Source organism: Dreissena polymorpha, chromosome 6 (genome assembly GCF_020536995.1).
Source record: "Dreissena polymorpha isolate Duluth1 chromosome 6, UMN_Dpol_1.0, whole genome shotgun sequence".
Taxonomy (NCBI): Eukaryota; Metazoa; Mollusca; class Bivalvia; order Myida; family Dreissenidae; genus Dreissena; species Dreissena polymorpha.
In genome coordinates this window covers 99,884,898-99,895,298 of record NC_068360.1, presented here as the reverse complement: position 1 = coordinate 99,895,298, position 10,401 = coordinate 99,884,898, and the positions used below count along the sequence as shown (strand labels likewise).

Below are 10,401 nucleotides of genomic sequence, written 5' to 3'. Positions count from 1 at the left end.
TTGTATCATTTTCAAACCAGTTTAATGCAGATTCCCCGCTCCCGATTTACTAAAAATATATTGTTCATAAAATTCAAGAAATGTTTAGACTTCGCCGGATAGCTCCGTATGAATGTACATGATGACGTATATCAGTTCACTCCGGATGGTAAATTATGACGTCATAGCAAACGCTGTCTGGAGCAGGTCCCGATCCGGATCAATGAATTCATCAATACTCCTCTGACCGGAGCAAAAATTTAATACGGAGAAATACATTATTGCTCCGGACGATCCATTAAATATAATAAATGTAATATGACAAACCTTAAAAGTTAGTCTGATCCGGATGCTTTAGAACACTACCCTTAACAATAAACCAGTTACCATTTTAAGAAGTTGCTTCCTCGTTGCCAGAGATAACACATGCTTTTCAATAGAGAATGCGTTTATTGATCCAATTATTCCACATGATAATTCTTATAATATTAGTCACAGGATTTAAAACAAAGTCGAATTATTTCGACAGTCGTCTACTTCAGACACAATTTTCATATATCATTTTCAATAACTACACTTTAAGATAATATAACGATTTCGTCACTTAATATATGACGTATGTAAATATATGACGTCACAGTATCATCTTGGTCGATTATTACAAGAATTGTCCAGGTTTCCGTATATGATCGCTATGAACCATAATACCTATATTGTTTTCGTAGTGACAACAATCACCACAGTACTTTGCTTTTATTCGTACATTCATTTAAAATTCAATGTGCAGTCCTTGTAATGTAAAGATTGGCCATCTATTCATAACGCTAGCTAATGTGAATGGATTAGCTCCACGAGATTCTGTGGCTGGTTTCCACTGAACTTAAGGACCTTTATGTTAATTAAGCTTCCTCCAGACTCCGGACTGCACTGGAACTTATTATACAGCTCCTGCCTGAAATACACAAAAACCAATTGTTGCACAACAACATAAAGTACAAGCTTGTAACATTACCGAACTTTACATTTGTTCATAAACATTACAATGTATAAGTATGTATGATTTTTCATTTTGTAAAATAAATGTTTGATGTTACAGTGAGAGAGTGAGTTTGATATACCCAGTCCCAAAATATCCCTTTATTGTTGATACTTAGAGGAAATGTCCAATCCAAGGGACACAACCCCGAATACAGAGACCAGGAGCTCTACAGTTGCTCCCCATGACCTGAATACAAACCAAAATCCAGACATGGAGACTAGTTTTTCTCAGCCCAGTAGAAACATGTCTCCGGATAGAGATTTACCCGGATCTCATAACCTAGACAGATCATTGTCCAACCCGGATACAGAGATAGATTTTCCAAATTTAAACAGACATAGATATGACAGAGGTGACCATGACAGAGTGAATTATCCATACAGACCTAGGAGAAGTCCCACGTACAATTACGAATACTCCGATGATGTACAATTAAAAGTGCATCCACCCAAATATGATGGAAAAGAGGACATTTATGAATACCTAGACTCATTTGAAATTAGTTGCCAAATTAATGGATGGTCACCCTACCTAAAAGGCCTTCACCTAGCTAACAGTCTCATTGGCTCTGCCAGAGGCATCCTTACCGAGCTACAGAGGCACGAGAAAACGGACATAAACACTTTCACTTTGATCAATAAGTTGAAAGAGAGATATGGTTCCCAGAATCAAAATGTTATATTTAGGACTGAACTACAGAACAGTACCAGGAGAGTAGGAGAGAGCATCCCTGAACTAGCTCAAAACATTAAGAAGCTGACCCTTATGGCCTACCCAAATACAACCAAGGAATTCACAGATACTTTGGCTCGAGACCATTTTATTGAAGCAATTGATGACCAAACCTTGCGTATGAAACTTAGAGAGGCTGAACCAATCACATTGTCAGAGGCAACCCAAATAGCAACACGGTTTGAGGCATACAAAACAGCAGAGGTCAGAAGAAAACAGTCCATTAATGTTTCTGCAGGACGAACAGAGTCTAATCATTTCAAAAATAACTCTGAGCACATAACAAAGCCCAACAATTCCAACTGTACTTTTAACAATGATGATGCAAAAAGTGGAAACGAAACGGTCACACAACTAACAAAAACTCTCGAGAAATTGGCTGATGCTTTTGAAAAACTATCAAAAGATAAGCATGAGACAAACCAGAGAAATACAAACTACAGAGACAGATCTTCAACACCATTTCCTGGTACTTATGGAAGACCAAGTCCTCAAAATCACCAACAACAGCGAAATTTCCCACAGGAAGATACATTTGAAAGACCAAGACAGTGGCAGAGATTTAATGAAAACAACAGGACCCAGACTCAAAACAGACCTCATTTAAACCAGGGAAACGAGAACAGGTCTTCATGGAGGCCCACAAGGAGACCCGAAAACCCGATGAGAAGGGCCAACAGATTCCAGTAAATAACTTAAGAGACACAGTACATGAAGGATTGTTTCTACCAATACAGATTGGAAACCAGTATATCACAGCTTTAATAGACACAGGATCCAACATAACCATTATGAAAAAGAGCATCTTTGACAAATGGCAAGATAACAAACCCCAAATTCAACCAACACATGATATACTGGTTGGAATAACAGGAGATAGAGCTAAATTCCATGGAAAAATAAACATTGAATTTACAATTGGCAAACAACTGTTTCAACACTCAGTTTTCCTAGCAGACATTTCCAATGAGTTCATTATTGGAAGAGATTTTATGATGAACCACAGTTGTGATATTATCCTAAACAGACAGATCTTGAAAATCAATGGAGGAGAAGTATACTGCCATACAAATGAATTTGATGTTCACGGATGCAGAATTGCTTTGATTGATGATATAGAAATACCACCAGAAAGTGAGATTGTGATATCTGGAAGAACAATGGATCCATATGATAACACAAAATTAGGCGTGACCTCTCCAAACCTTAATCTTTTTGAAAAACACAGTGTCCTGCTTGCACGAGCATTGGTACAACCTTCCAATGGACTTGTACCATTACAAATAGCTAATTTTGATTCCATACCTATCAAACTGCATAAAAACACAATAGTGGCACATCTCGAAATGATAAACAAGGATAGTATACCAGCCTTTCAAGAACATTTAGTACATCACACCAATGTCGCGACATCAATTAAAAACCATGACAACAACCAACCTGAAACACCAGAACACATGAAAGACTTGATAGAAGTCACTCTTCAAAATGTATCCGAAAAAGAAGGTCAACAAGTTAAGTCATTGTTGATTGAATATGCAGATGTATTTTGTACATCTGAAGATGACATGGGTCGCACTGACTTGGCAGAATTTACTATCAACACAGGAGACAATATGCCAGTAAGAACAGCACCCTATAGATTACCAGCTGTTAAACGTGAACAAGCCGAGAAGGAAATACAAAAACTACTCAATAAAGATCTTATAGAACCTGCTCAAAGTCCATGGTTATCACCAGTAGTAGTTGTACCGAAACCAGACAAGTCATCTGTCCGGTTGTGTATAGACTTTCGAAAAGTAAATGCAAGAATAAAGTTTGATGCTCATCCGCTTCCACGAATAGACCAATCTTTAGAGTCATTGTCCGGAAACAAATACTTTTCCTCAATGGATTGCAGATCAGCCTACCACCAGATTCCCATTAAAGAAGAGGACCGACCAGTCACAGCATTCAGTATAGGAGGAGAGACTTATATCTGGAAAGTTATGCCGTTCGGTATGTCAACAAGTCCCGCCGTTTTTGAACGCCTGATCGAGAAAATAATGAAAGGTTTGACTTACAAAGCATGCTTAATCTACTTGGATGATTTGCTATGCTATTCCAAAACCTTTGAACAACACTTAAATTAATTGCGCGACGTGTTCGAAAGACTCCGGTCAGCCAACCTGAAGCTTTGTCCAAAGAAATGCAAACTATTTCAACGAAAAATAAGTTTCCTAGGGCATCAACTGAGCGAAGATGGCATAGAAGCCTGCACAGAGAAAACAGAAAAGATAAGGAACTGGCCCAGGCCACAAAATATTCGTCAGTTGAGATCCTTCCTTGGACTATGTAGTTACTACAGAAAAATGATTCAAAACTTTGCAACCATAGCAAAACCTCTACATAAACTAACAGAAGCTAACACTTCATTTACCTGGGATGATAAAGCTGAAGCTGTTTTCATAGAGTTAAAAGACAGACTATGCAAAGCCCCGATACTTGCCTTCCCAATTGAAACACAGCCCTTTATCCTTGATACAGATGCCTCAAATGTTGCGGCAGGAGCCGTACTTTCACAAGTACAGAACAACCAAGAGAGGGTAATAAGTTATTACTCACAATGCTTCTCCCATACTGAAAGAAATTATTGCACAACAAGAAAAGAGCTGTATGCAATTGTGCTAGCAGTCAAACATTTCCACCATTTTCTTTATGGAAACCCTTTCAAAATTAGATCAGACCACGGAAGTCTACAGTGGATACTGAATTTCAAAAACTGTGAAGGACAATTAGCTCGTTGGCTGGAAACCCTTGGAAACTATCACTTTATCATAGAATACCGACCAGGTAGAGTCCACAATAACAGCGATGCATTGTCACGCAGACCTTGTGCAGATGAATATTGTACTCACTGTGAAAGAGCGGAAACAAAATACATTCACCAAGAAGTGACTGCACATACAGTACGCATAGGAGAATCAACCTCTGAAGAAACTTCCCCTAATAACTATTCCGACACAGACTACCAAGATGGAAATTTTGAACTGTCCAGAATACAAGAAGAACAAGCTTGCGACTCTATACTTAAAATTGTCCTACAATGGTTAAACACTGGAAACCGCCCAGAATGGCAGGAAATATCTAAATATGGTATGGATATGAAACATTATTGGCACAACTTTGAACTGTTAGAACTTGATAACAATGTCATGTACCAAAAGGTTGTCACAAATGACCATTCGCTGAAAAGACTGATACTCTTACCACAAAGTATGAGGCATTCTGTTTTCAAACAACTCCATGCAACAGTCACAGCTGGACATTTAGGGTTCAGGAAAACATACCATAAGATACAAAACAGATTTCACTGGTTTGGAATACACAGAGATGTGGAAAGATATTGTCTACAATGTGATGCATGTGCCATGAAAAAACAACCTCAGAGAAAATCAAAAGGACCTCTTCAACTTTATCAAGTTGGACAAGTTTTTGAAAGGATCGCCATTGACATCCAGGGCCCTTACCCTATTTCACGAAGAGGAAAAAGATACATTCTTGTCGTTTGCGACTACTTCTCCAAATGGATACAAGCCATACCTTTAAAAACCATGGAAGCCAAATATGTAGCAAGAAAGTTGATTGAAAAGTTTATTGGATCTTTTGGAACTCCACTTGAACTATTCTCAGACAGAGGAACAAATTTTGAATCTGAAGTATTCAAAGAGACGTGCACCCTACTAGGCATTCACAAAACACGAACAACAGTAGGCAGGCCAAGTTCAGATGGACTGGTAGAAAGAATCAATAAAGTTATTCAGAACATGCTGACACCTTTTGTACAGAAAGATCAGAGGGACTGGTGTGAACATTTACCTTTACTGGTACTGGCTTACAACTCCAGCATACACTCAAGCACAGGTTTCACTCCATCTATGATGATGTTCGGCCGGGAGATGAACTTGCCCATTGACCTTGCCATCGGAAAACCTGTCGATGAGTAAACACATTTCACAACCACTTACGTCATAGAGCTTGAAAATATCATGACGGAAATTCATGAGATTGCAAGACAACACTTGGGACAAAGTGCAGTCACTATGAAAACAAATTATGACAAAGGAAAATTCCACATAAATTATGAAGTTGGTACCCAGGTGTGGTACTTCAATGCAAAAAGACACAAGGGCTTAAACCCTAAACTACAAAACGCATGGACCGGTCCTTATACTATCACCAAGAAATGGGGAGATCCAAATGAAACCAAATTCAAGACCCATTCTTGTTCACCACGACAAACTTAAAGAGTACCGTGGAACAAACAAACCCAATTAGCATGAAGACACTAATTGAGCCTCCATCCCAACAAAGATTGTTATAATTCTTTGCCTGATCAGTATATGTACTTCATTTAATGTTTGTTGTGTTAAATAAAGCGACACCCTTACACCACTTACACCTGTATACATATACCTACTGTCTCTGCTCCGGAACCCATGATCCTCACAGAGTAAACCTTATGATCCTGATCCCTTTAAAATTACATTCCTGAAAAGAAAGAAGAAATTCCAATTATATTACTAAGAAAGAAATCTAATAATAAAACTTCTATTGCCAAACTGTAAACCTTACCTGTGTCCATTATATATATTACAGGCTCGCGTGTGGCAGTGCAAATTAGGCCCCCACATGGACTTAAGTTACAACAAGAAAACCAACATAGTACGGCATATTCAAACCAACCACCTCCATTTTAAATATCAATGCCAAAAATGTAACAACATCACTAACCGGAGAGAAGACCACAGATGCAAAAACAATGGGATAAAAAGAGACATAATTCTGATCAACACCCTACACAATCTCCAAGGAGACAAAGCAGAAGAAGCCTTGAAGAAAGTAAAAATCGATGATTACATTAGTACAAGAGTGGAACGTAGATGTAAAATAATCCAAACAACACATGAAGAACATAAAAGAAAAACAGAAATCACAAATGAAGAAATAATAAAAAGCCATAAAAAAGAAAGGAAGAAAAGAAGTCCGAAGCCCCCATCAAAACCAACCTGCCACATGCAAATAAAGAGTCAAACCCTAACATCCTACAACAAGACCTATACCTGTCAGATGAAGATGATGAATTTGAAAAAAATGTGGAAACTAAATGCTCCGGAAAACATAGAATTGGAGTTTCCAGTCCCAGAAGACATTTCAGAAAACAACACTTTACCCCAAAAACAGAAACATCAGCAGGAGGAACACAAGGAGGGAAGATTGCCTGAACGCTTTATCATCCCCAAGAAGAATAAGCAGTCAAACAACAATGTCACATCCAGAACACCATTAGATATCGACAAGAGAATAGTAACAAAATTTTACGAACCAAAAAATAATGTACTTGATAAGATTCTGAACAAAATGGACAATCCAAGACAATTGATTTCTTACAAAGACATTCAATATACTGAAAGCACACTGTCTGACAACAAAGCAACCTTTGAAGAAGAACCTGAAAACGAAGAAGATCCATTCAAAGAAGAAAATTTAAAAGATAAATTAACAGAATTGAAAAAACAAAACAACTCTAAAATAAAATTGAACGTCGGAGGATACATATTTACTACATCAAAACACACCCTGAGTAAGGAACCATATTCCCTTCTTCACCATCTAACAAAAGAAACAACTGAAACTGAAATCTTCATTGATAGACCAGCCAAACACTTTTAAACTATATTGAATTTCATAAGAAATGATTCAACAATTCCACTGGCCCTCCTTCCCTCAACTCAAGAAGACCTTCTTACGCTCAAGACAGAGGCTACTTATTATCACCTTCCTGGACTCAGAAAGAAAATCGAATACAAGGAGAAACTTATAAATAAATAAAAGTAAATTAAAAACAAAACACGAAAGAAGAATACAAGCTACCATAAACAGTCTACAATGTTTTTCATTTATACTAAGATGCCTACCATGTGTCACCGACGAAGTGTTGCCTACAATGTAAGAACTACGATGTCCAATCTACTATATCCAATCCACTATGTCCAATCTATAATGTTCCAACTACTATGTCCAATCTACGATGTACCATCTACGATGTTTTGTCTACGACGTCCAATCTGCGATGTCCCATCTACGATGTTTTGTCTAAGAAGTCCAATTTATGATGTTCCAACCACGATGTCCAATCTACGATGTACCATCTACGATGTTTTGTCTACGACGTCCAATCTACGATGTCCCATCTACAATGTCCCAACTACGATGTTTATAAACCGAAGATGTGGGCTACACCTGACATCAGTGATTAATGACATTATAACTTAATAGTTTATGATAGTAATTCACTAATATATTTATAATATATGTTATAAATTATATTCATAGTAAATGTTATACTACTACTATTTAACCTTTACATTGTTCACTAATGGTAAGTGGGATGTCCTGAATGTAAGTACATGATTTAACTGTTATATCCTAGTTCTTTATACTAACCTTAACATACTTTTACTCCTTTTAACGGGACGGGATGGAGACGTAGGCTTTACTTGCACTACCTATAAAAGTTAAATCTTATTGTTGTAAAACAGTTTAATTAATATTTTGTCAGTACAGTTTTGCGTTATAATGTTTTCCCCCTTTTTTTAATCAACCAGAATAATAGGACAGTCAGTTATAATTAACTTATCTTCATGACTATGGAGAGTTTAGAGATCTTTCGAGAATTTTCTAAAATTCTAGAGAAAGTAAATTATTTATTGCTCTACAAGGATATGGGTGTACATAATTGTTTCTTGTTTAATGTACTACATAGTTAATTATTGTTGTATATGTAAGTTGTTGAAATAAGGACTATACAAGAGTACTAGAATTTAAGGGCATTATTGTTAACCAAATGCATTAACAGGGCTGTTTGAGATGTAATGAGGAGACATGTGATAACCTACAAAGACATTATTCTTTTAGTTTTGATGCTGGGAGAGGAGCCTGCCTTTTTGCATTCCAAATTTTATGCTTGCAAGCCTGTGCTAAGTTCCTCGGTGTGTGATTTACAGAATTAGAGTAGGGAGGACTTACACTTTTTGATTCACATTTTTGTACCCTTTAGTACACATCTTTTGTACTACTATGAGGCCGGTGGGCTAGGATACTTCCCCTTCTAGTCCTCCTTATGTAATAGGCTCTCGCCATTATGATTAAATATAGGGCCCGGCAGGTCTCTTATTATTAGGCGCCTGGGGATATGCCACCCCGTTATGAGATTGAGATGTAACAGTTGACTTTATACCTCCCATGCCATTTTGTGCCACCTGATTATTATTATGTTGGTTATGCATCTACCATTTTAGTTACCATTACCATTGGTTTCTTGCTTTGGTCCTTTACACCAACTGCATCCGCCATTTATGTTGAGGATCCCTGGACAGACGTGTGAGACCCACCCGGTCTAAATTCTCTTTTAATCAGTCTTTGTGAGGTTTTGGCACCCTAGAAATATTAGAGATACAAAGTGAATTTGGCATACACATTATTCTAACAATCATGTAGCTTGGGCTGTCTATCCCTTCAGCACTGAGACTCATGTTGTTAATGATTACGAGATATTGAGATTATAGATTATTGAGAGTAGAGAAGTTGATATTGTCAATTAAGGAATATAAGATTTTGCCCTGCAGTTATGCTGTATATAAATACGTGCGAACGTTCGCAGAGATGTACAAAGTTATAGTTGCAAAATAGTAGAATTACACGAGATGATAGAAGTTATAATTGTACTTAAAGCATTATTGCTTTAATTGTGAAACTCGGAAATTACTGTTGCCCTTACTGTGAGGAGGTTTACCAATCCAACATACATATGTATTGATGACTAGTCTTACCTGATGGCCACAGGGAGAGGTACTAATTTATTGAGGAGAAGGATATAGCCATATGTGTATAGAACATATTGGTAGGTTGATGTAAATATGTTGTGTAAATATGTTGACAATTATAATTATTATAAACAATGCTACTGACAGTTAAGTTAAAAATTATAATTGTAATTTAGTTAGGAATGTTGAGTACTTGGTATGATAGAGTTTATCTTACTTACCGTGACTTGACATAATACCTTGTATTGTTCAAGTAAATATGCCCGACTGGGACTCCCAAATGTGTACCTGCTACTTGTATATCTGAAAATGGTCATGTACATTTGTTTATTATTACAATTGATATACTAGTCTTATTATTTGGACTACATGTTACACTTGATCGCAATAAGACAATTTATTGCATCTTGTGAAATATATACCTTACTGTACAAGCATTAATAATAAATCGTTACATAAATTTTAATTGTTCAATTATTATTGTTTTGCTAATGTTACAATTACTCATTTTCCGGGGACACAACTCCTTAACGTTAATGTGTTATAACATGGAGAGTGCTTTCCCTGCTTGGTGAATGTTAATTAACTAAGGCGTGATCAATTTAAAATTTCAATTTTGCATTGGGATTTTTCCTTAATTGTTAAGACTTACCTGTTCGCTCTGTATTCGGGGTCCGAATCCCTTTTTCAGGGAGGGTGCAGTGTTAGAAAGCTTTTGTTATGAAATGCTACTACGCATAATCAAATGTAGTTTTATTTGCTAAACAACCTGCATGTCCGGGAAAC

General features: G+C 36.9%; 1 long non-coding RNA gene across 2 annotated transcripts; it reads right to left on the bottom strand.

Annotated features, from left to right (window-relative positions):
* Positions 1 to 10,401, bottom strand: LOC127836110 (uncharacterized). 2 transcript variants are annotated; one of them, XR_008028592.1, is made up of 8 exons: positions 10,268 to 10,401; positions 9,855 to 9,918; positions 9,101 to 9,229; positions 8,237 to 8,298; positions 7,708 to 7,983; positions 6,206 to 6,280; positions 5,609 to 5,722; positions 1 to 931 (listed from the first exon to the last, which is right to left on the bottom strand). It is a non-coding gene; the product is annotated as an uncharacterized LOC127836110 (long non-coding RNA). The 2 variants fall into 2 exon arrangements; XR_008028593.1 differs by having other exon boundaries at positions 6,210 to 6,280; positions 10,268 to 10,392.